Consider the following 9627-nt stretch of genomic DNA (forward strand, 5'->3'; position numbering starts at 1 on the left):
AAAGGGGCACATGTTTTAATTACCTTTTCCCTCGAATCATTGATCAGTCTTCTTCACGCCTTTCCCATATGTGGGTGCCACTGCTCTCTCCAGACACCCTGTCTCTCCATGACAGCCCTTGTGTGCCTAATCCTACCGTGATGAGCCACCCAGCACTTCCCATTAAAGCAATATCCTCTTCCTCTCCACTCAATTGGATCCTACCTATATAGCATCCCATTTTTTTGAATATGTACTTGCATTTTCCTCAGAGAGATTTTAGCTGGAGTATTTAAACTCAAATGAGGGGATTTTCCAGCAATCAAACTATTGGGATTACAGTATACTATTCCTTAAATTAGAACATGCCAACATTTGCTTACTACGTTTATTGCAACATCCAGTCATCATTATGTAGGATTTGTCCTTTTTAAAGGGAACAAAGCCAAATTTCATAATTGCAGAATCATTGACAGAGCTCAGAAATCAAATAAAATGTTTGCTGAAATATGCTAGACAAAAATGTGCAGTTCTGAGTTCATGAGAATTGGCCAAAGCTTTGTTCACAGGAGAAAACCTTGAATGTAAGATCCAGTCAACAGCATGTCTCAAACAGACACCAGATGCAGAGTTCTTGTCACCATGGAGACAACAGAAAGCAGAGAAGGCCATGTCACTATCCTTGGGGACTTGAGATACAAAATAGCTGAATCAGAATGCAAAACCTTGCTCACAACCATCAGTGCCAAGTCCATAGGTGTACAGGGCAAACTCTTTACTGAATGAAGGTGAAAGCTGGGCAAGGAGGTAATTCCTCGGGATACATGCAAAAAGGGAAGCAGCTGGCTACTTATCTGTCATGTCTGTGTTAATCTTCTTTACAAACATAGCCTTTCTTCTAAAATTTACCTTCTTCAATCAGATATGGTGGTGTATATTCCCTCTGAAGTAATGTGGTTATTGAACAAAAATTTCAATAAATATAGTTCAATTAGCCTGTTGGTATTAAAATCAAGAACCACCACATCGTCCATTTGTGTATCCATTTATTCATCTTTTATTACTTTATTAACTTTTCAACCAATTTTTATTAGGGGCTTAGAATGTGTCAGATTTTGATAACAATGGTAAATATATTTTAAAAAATTCTAAAATCAAACTTACCCATGAGCAAAGGCCCTAAATGACATTGTAAGAGAGATGCTACATAATCCTATATGGTGGTCATATACACTTATCAGTTTTGAGTTTAGAGAGATACTTTGTTAGTAGGCTTCCTATGGGTGGTATAAATGTTTCTAAAAAAATCTATATACATATTTATGGAAAAAACAATAACTTCTAGGAATGATATTAGGACCTCCAGAAAGCTTATTTCATGGTATCCTTTATAATAAATAGCAAAGAGTAAAATTCAGTCACACAGTCCAAAGTGGTGTCCATAACTGTGCAACTTTACCTAGCTGGAAGAAAAAGAAAAACGTTTGGACACTGCTGGAATGGAGCAATTGACTGGGTTTGGGGAAGCTTAGATTTTAGTACTGACCTCAACACTACTACTAAACAAGTCAACCGCTCAACAAGTTTAAACTTTTCTGGGTCTCAGGTTTTTTTTTTTAAATTATTATTTGTAAAATGTGAAGATAGGACTAAGCTAGATCTAAAAAAGTCTAAAATGACAATAGAATAGCTCCCCAAATATTATATCATGGCTGGGTGAAATCAACAGGCCACAAGCAGAGCTCTCTCTGCATATATCTTCTGCTCCCTGTAGGGCAGGCTCTCTCACTCCTTCTTCATGAACGCATTTTATGTGCACTTGGCCTGGTCACACTCCATCATTCAGTCAATTCAATCATTCAATAAACATTGAGTGTCCACTGTATCCCAGGCCTTGTGTGTGTTGGGAACTGCTCCCCTGGGTTTCACATCAGCTGGTTCAGGCTTGTTTTCCTGAGAATCACCTTTCCTCTGGCCAGGGCAGCAGGTTACTGTGGGTCACAAGAAGACCTCCAAAGATAGTTCAAGTCTACAAACAATGCAATCAACATCTCTCAAGAAGTCATTTGGCTTATGTCTTTGTCCATTAGAGTTGCTATAACAAAATACCATAAACTGGGTGGCTTATAAATAACAGAAATTAATTTTTCTCACTCCTGGAGGCTGAAACATTCAAGATCAAGGTGCTGGCAGATTTGGTGCCTGGTGAGGCCCCACTTCCTGGTTCACAGATGGTCATCTTCTCACTGTGTCCTCACATGGCAGAAAGGGACAGGGGCTCTCTAGAGCTCTTTTATGAGGTCATTAATCCATTCGCAAAGGCTTCACCCTCATGATCTTATCATCTCCCAAAGGCCCCGCTTCCTAATACCATCACCTTAGTGGTTAGGATTTAAACATATGAATTTGGGTGATTCAGCCCATAGCAGCTTAGAAATAATTTAGATAAAAAGGAGGGTAGTTGTGTAATTACTGGAACCTAGCCTCTTTGAGTAACTTGAGGAAGAAATTTGATATTATTTTGAAAATGAAACTTTACCTTCACTCTCAGGAATTAGGTTAAGTATCACAACAGCACGGATGCTTAGATGCAAGATAATCTGCAGCAAAAAATATTTCTGAAAATAATATTTGATGTGACTGTCTAAATCATCCAGATATATGTCTCCTTAGTATACTCAGTGCTATGGATTGAATTGTGTTCCCCTCAAATTTGTATGTTGAAGTCATAACCCTCAAAACTCAAAATGTGACCTTATTTGGAAATAGGGTGGTTGCAGATTTAAGTAGTTAAGATGAAATTATCAGGGTAGACTCTAATCCATTATGACTGGTGACCTCATAAAGAGGGGGATATTTGGACCCAGAAAGACACATATACAGGGAACACCATGTGAAGATGAAGGCAGAGAGGTAAAAGCCACAGAATGACAAAAGTTGACACAAATCCACATAATCTGGGAGAAAGGCATTGGACATATTTTCTTTCTCAGCCTTTAGAAGGAATAAGCCTGGTGACACCTTGATCTTGGATTTCTGTTCTCCAGAACCGTGAGGCAATAAATGTCTGTTGCATAAGGAGCCTCTTCTGTGGCAGTCTGTTATGGCAGCCCTAGCAAATTAATATACCCAGTTACAAGAGCTTCATATTCATTGACTCACTCTTTGTTTTAACAGCCATGGGACTGACAAGGTTGCAGTGGGATTTCCACAAGAATGGTTACATGCGAGGGGCTTAGGACACATTGAGACACAGTTTGGTATATTTATTACCTTACTCCCAAAAGTTAATGCTCAGTATAAGAAAAGCAAACAACCAACCAAACAAGAAGCAGCTTAAACATACATCTAGAAAATGAAAAGATATCATAATGCAGTTTTTTGATTTAAAACATATATTGACAAGATCTTAAAAAAGGGATTGAAAAAAACATACTTATATGACCTGCTGAGGAAGAGAATCAGAAAAAATATGAAGACAATAAAAGATAATAAAGGAGAATTCAGCTGTGCTCCATAATTCCATAGTCACAATTCATTCAGGAAAAGAAAGTATAGCATATATAATGTACAGCAGACAAAGAAGGTGATATTTCTACACTTTTCTCACGTTATAATCTCTAGAACAAATAATGGTCTAGCATGAGAAGAAATGCCAGGGTCAGCAGAAGGTGGACAAAAAAATTCGGGAAATATATTCAGGGCCAATTACTGTGAGTCCCATCAAAGTCACTCTCTGGACTTCTGGAAAATCAAGCCAGCAGAATTCTCTTTGATCTGCAGTCGGTTTTCACTGATTTAGAGATCAGTGATTTTCATAGATAGTTTGAAGAAACAATTTTAGAGACATGAAGAACTCTGAATAGGTTTTATAATAAAAGTTATGGAGCTTTGAATGACGTGCTCTCTTTGCCAGTTTGAACCCATCACTTGCCAGGTCTTCCCTGCTGCTGTTGGTCTTCTTTCATTTAGCATCTGGGAACTGTTCACTTCCTTGAGTGAACTAATGAATGAACTGGAAAAGAGAGGTGAAATATATTGCCTTCAGTTTAGGTCCCTCGGTTATTTTTATATTTTTAAGTAAAACATTGATCTGTTTTTTTCTTTTGCTTTTCCCCTGTGTGACGTTTTCCTAAACCAATCAATGGCATCCATTTGCCCAAGGGGATGAAGTGGACATGAGAGTGGGAATAAATCGTTATAATGAGACTGGAAAACATTCGAAACAGGATTTTGCAATATGACAATAGACTTGAAAGCCATTCCTTCTATGGAGAAGATCTGTATTCCATTAGCATGGAGCTGTGTACCTCAGCACACTAGCACACTCGGGGGTAAAGAATGGGTTACAGGCATGCAAAAATGGTAATTTGCTCAGAAATACTGAGAACCAGACTGCACAGAGTTAAAGTAAGGCCTGGGGTCTGGAATGCAGATGGGCAAAGCTCCTCAGGGTTAGACAATCAGATCCCAACCAAGATAAGAAAACATGGACTGAGAGTTATACAAGCTGCTCGATTTATTCCAGCAGTCTGAGCAGCAAACTGCAAAGCAAAGAATGTCACCATGGAAACCAAAGGAATCAGAGGACAACGCATAGATTCAAGATTTGCTTCACTTTTTCTCTCTGAGGTCACAAAAGCCACAAACCTCCACCAGGAGAGATGTGAAATCTGAGAGATTACATATTTTACCTAAAAGCACTATTTCAATTATTACATCAGAGTAGTATTTCCAGATTTGGCAGATTGAATGCAGTCTTTTTCCTTTACTATCCAAGGTTTGGGGACTTTTGAGGAAGATAAATACAGTCGTAAAGAATGAAGGTGATTGATATATTGTCTTTGCACATTCATGTTACAGTGTGAATAGATTTGCTACTATCTTTAATTTTATTGACTACATTCAGTTTTCTGCCTGTTTGATCCTCGGGTTGAGATGAATCAGGAAGAAGATACCAGTGACCAATGTGAAAGGGATATATGAACAGTAGTACTCTGTTCCCTCAATGGTTTCTTCTGCCGACCAGCTCTCTTCCTTCTAGAGACAACTGAAAATCTATGGGATGGTTCTGCAGTCAAGAGGGGCCATGGGTCTTTTCTCAGGTTTAATACAATTGTGGGCACTTACTTTTCAACCCTGTCGGCTACTGGGTTGACTGAAGAAACTCATTGATAGAGTAAGTGGTATTGTACCTCTCAAACCGACCATGCAGGACTTTTGTTCAAAAAAATTCTGCTGTGACATTGGTACTTTTATAAAGATTTAAGAATGAGTCACTGAGGTTCAGAAAGGTTCAGCGTGTTGCTGAAGATCACAGAGCATGGGTGGTGGCCTTGATAAATGGCAAAGTTGAAAAGTTATCTTAAACAATTTGCTCCTAATCTCATTGTGTTTGCATGTTTCCCTTTTTTAATATCCATAGCTATTGTATCCAAGGCAGTTTTGCTACTCTTTTCTAACCTTAGGATAAGAGAGAAATGGTTAAGGGATATAGATTAACCATTTAAAGCCAGGGTCTTGCCTGGATACTATATAGCCATTAATTGAAAATGATGCAGTTCTGCTTAATCAGAGTTTACATAGCAGGGGATAATGATTGAGGAATGAACTTTCAGTTTAGCAAAATAAAATTAAACAAAATGCTGCATAAAAAACCAACCAAACACCAAGGATCTTTGTTTTATAAATGACAATGCTGCATTAAGAATGCTCTTGAGTGCAGATAATCTCCCCCACCAAAAAAAAAGGAAAGAATTTTGTTAGACAATTAGATTATATTCAAGTTTCCAAAAGGTAGAAAACATTTCTGTTTCAGTATAAAGGATGAAGATATAAAAGTACAGTTAAAGAAAAATGTTATTGGAAATAAAAACAAGTGGTATATAAATGACTAACAATAACCTTTGCAATTTGATATGTAATTTTTAGGTAAAGAGGAAAATAGAACAGTTAGTGGATAACATGCTGTATTTGTTAGCTTACCTGCATTAGGCTCCATTGGCTATTGAAGAAAGTATTGGTTTCTATTTCATCTTTGGTTTTAAGAAAGGCTTTTTCTCTATGCTTTGAATTAAGTGTTAATAAGATAACCATTTCATACTGGATAACTACAAATTGCTTACTTAGGTGTTTTTATGGTTCAGTAACTAAGCATGGATGAATATGTAATTAGCTTTTAAACTCTACCATAATAGCCAAAACACAATAGCTATTCTATAGAACTTCATTTAACATGCCCCTAAGCATTTTTATAATGTTAAATAGAATGTGTTACCTGGTATTTGCCTTAGTGCAGTGAATTTATCCCCCAATAGACACATAATCCATACAAAAGTCTGAGGAAAACTATTTAGCATAGTGGCAGTCTGTTATAGGAACTAGAATAGACAGAACATTCAGGAAATTGAGAGGAAACAGCCATGTAACTGAAAAGTCTTCACAGAATTCAGCTTCATTTGAAAACACAACATGAGGCACCAAAATAAAAAATATATATTATTTTAGAAATGTTATAGCAGACACATACGTAGGTGTTGATCAATATGACTGGAGAAAGAAAGTAGGAGAACTAGCTGAAGTTCAGTTAGAAATATTTTTAGTTTATTGAAAATTCTATCTAGAAATAAAAATGTCTCTGAAGTTGTCACAAAAAGAAAAATTCTTTCTTCTCCTGAGAGGATCCTTTTGGGTAATGAGACGCTAGGAAAGTTTTGTGAAACATGTTATGATTGCAAGAAGAAATACAAAACAGGGAAAAGAAAAACTGTTATTGTTATCTGAAAACTAAATTATTATTCAAAATACTATGAATATAAGAAAAGTAAATACCCCTCAACTGAGTACTCAGCTTAATGCTAAAGTGATGGCGATGGTGTTCCAGCCTATTAATGAGTATTTCACGGGATTCAGGAAGGAGTTGCATGATCATTTCATAGAGATCTATAATTCCTGTAAACCTGTGAACTCTGATTTGTGGCATCTTTGTACAAGGTAAGCAAGCTCAGATGGCTTTTTAAAAAAATCTCTGCTTATCCGAGCTAAAAATAGAAGTACCATTCTATCCAGCAATAGCACTATTAGGCATCTATCCAAAAGAGCACAAAACATTCTATGATAAAGACATCTGCACCTGAATGTTCATGGCAGCAAAATTCACTATTGCAAGGAGGTGGAAACAACCCAAGTGCCCGTCAATCCATGAGCAGATTAGTAAAATTTGGTATATGTATATAATGGAATATTACTCAATCATAAAAAACGACAGTGATCTAGAACCTCTTATACTTTCCTGGATTAAACTTAAGCCCATTATCCAAAGTGAGGCACCACAAGAGCAGAAGAATGGGCTCCACTTGTACTCGCCATCAAATTGGTACTAACTGATCAACACTAAGGTGATCACATGGCAGAAATACTCTCCAGGGATTAGGGGGATGAGGGGGGTAAATCTGCAACTAAAGGACACAGGGAGCACTGTAGCGGGGAAGGGCATGCATTTAACCCGCACTTGGGTGAGGCAAAGACATAAAGTGTAACCATAATGTTTGTACCTTCACAATACCCTGAAATAAAAAAAAAAAATCTCTGCTTATCCATAATTAATAACAGAAAGTGATCAACAAAAGATTATTTCCAAGTACATTCAGTAGACATGTAAGTGAAATGATTTAAAATAAAAAAGCTTTCTTTAGTTCCTATTTGATTATTAAGTTGTATTCCAAATTCACACATCTGTGCATAAAAGACTTTTATTTTATGTACATATAAAATAGGTTTATTTCTAATTCTGAAGAAATCCTTCTGTTACCCTATTTTGGTTTTTTAGATTTTTACTTTATGATTATTTTCTTGATTATATGTTACTTGTTTTCTTGATTATTAAAGTAAAACATGCTCTTGGCATAAAATTAAAAAGTATAGAAATGTGTATGCTGACTTCCCGCCGTGCTTGCTCTTCACTGTAGGTAGGACTGAGACTTTTGAGTGAGAGTGGAATTGGCTTGGGAGAGTTAATGAAAAGGATTGTTGGAGATAGGAAAGACATAAGAGGCAGTGAATGGTAGTAAAAAGAATTAGGTTGGAATATTCAGGAGAAACTCCAAGGTTTTCCAGATCTTATAGAGAGAGACAAAACGAGAGACAGCAGAATTATTCAATGGCCCTTAAAAGTAGTTTCCAACTATGGCTGAAACTGGGAATGCTCCACTCCCATTTCATTGACAAGGGATTTCTCCCTATGTTGATGATACATGCATTAATTTTTACAAAATGAAAGAACTAGGCAGTAATGAGCTGCAATAGTCTAATTAGCTCCACCATGAGGGAAAGTTTGGGGGAAGAATTTGGGAGGGGTTTGTGATACAAACCAAGAACTAGCTCATCAGCGTTATTTAAAAACCGTTAAGGAGCTTCTGGATAGTAGTAACACAGTACTTCTGACTCTAGAATAAAGGGTTGTCTTGGCTTCAGCAGTATTATGTAGAAGAATCACGGACAAGAAAAGTGCAGATGTCCATTTTCCTGGTGCCTTTCATGGTTGATTTGGGTGCCCAGCAATCCTGGCAACTCCCCATGAAAAATGCTTTTCTGTCGTTATCATCACCCAAGAAGTTTGTATCTCTAGCAGCAGGATAAATGAGCAGAAAAATCAATCCGTATCTCCTCACTCGGAGCAACATAAGCAACATTGTTAATGTATCTTACATTTTTGTTTTTTTTAAAGCATTTTTTCATAGCTGACATTATATGGTATTATGTAATCTTGTAAAATTCTTTCCTATTGCACATAGATGCATAATACATATTTATTTATGCATATATTTTTCTACATCATTGATTATTCTTTACAAAGATGATTTTTGTGATTGTGTTTTCTGCTGTTGTGAAAGTCCTAGGGACTTTTTCACACTAATATACTTAACAAATTTCTACATGTTATTTCATATTGTCAATATTCTTAGCTTACTGTCCTCTTAATAGAAGTGTAAATCAGTTCCTTAACTATTTCAACAGTGCTGCAGTGAAAACCCTCACATGTCCTTCTATTTATGTGTATCTGTCCTTGACAAGTACTTAGACATAGAATTATTGGATTGAAGAGTATGAACATTTCTTGGGTAGGTACTGAAAAATTGTGATGAAAAATGTCAACTCAGACTTCCCCTTCAATATCTTTACATGTGCTTTCTCCATAAGCACTAGCAGTCCTGGAGGGTTCACTGAGAGGATCATGGTCAAGAAGTCATGCCCAGGAGGTCCCACATGGCTCCTTCATTCCTCCTCACTGTCTTCCTCCCAAAGCTCCCCTTTCCCAATATCCAACCCTCTCTCGAAATCCCTCAGTCTGATGCCTCTCCCTTCTCCCTTGGGAACCCTCATTCCTCCCCACAAGAAGAGATTTATCTTCTTGATTCAGTGTCCTGCAAACTTAAGTGCATCAGACTTCTCACAGAAATCCCTCCCCCCATGGCTAATTTACAGGTTTTTATTATTCACCAACGCAGTATCATTTTTTTTTTATTTCAGCATATTATGGGGGTACAGATGTTTAGGTTACGTATGTTGCCCTTGCCCCCCCGTCCCCCGCTAAGTCCGAGTTTCAAATATGTCCATCCTTTGGGTGGTGCGCATTGCACTTTTTGTGTA

This window comes from Propithecus coquereli, unplaced genomic scaffold, assembly GCF_000956105.1.
Source record: "Propithecus coquereli isolate 6110/MARCELLA unplaced genomic scaffold, Pcoq_1.0 Scaffold8, whole genome shotgun sequence".
NCBI lineage: Eukaryota > Metazoa > Chordata > Mammalia > Primates > Indriidae > Propithecus > Propithecus coquereli.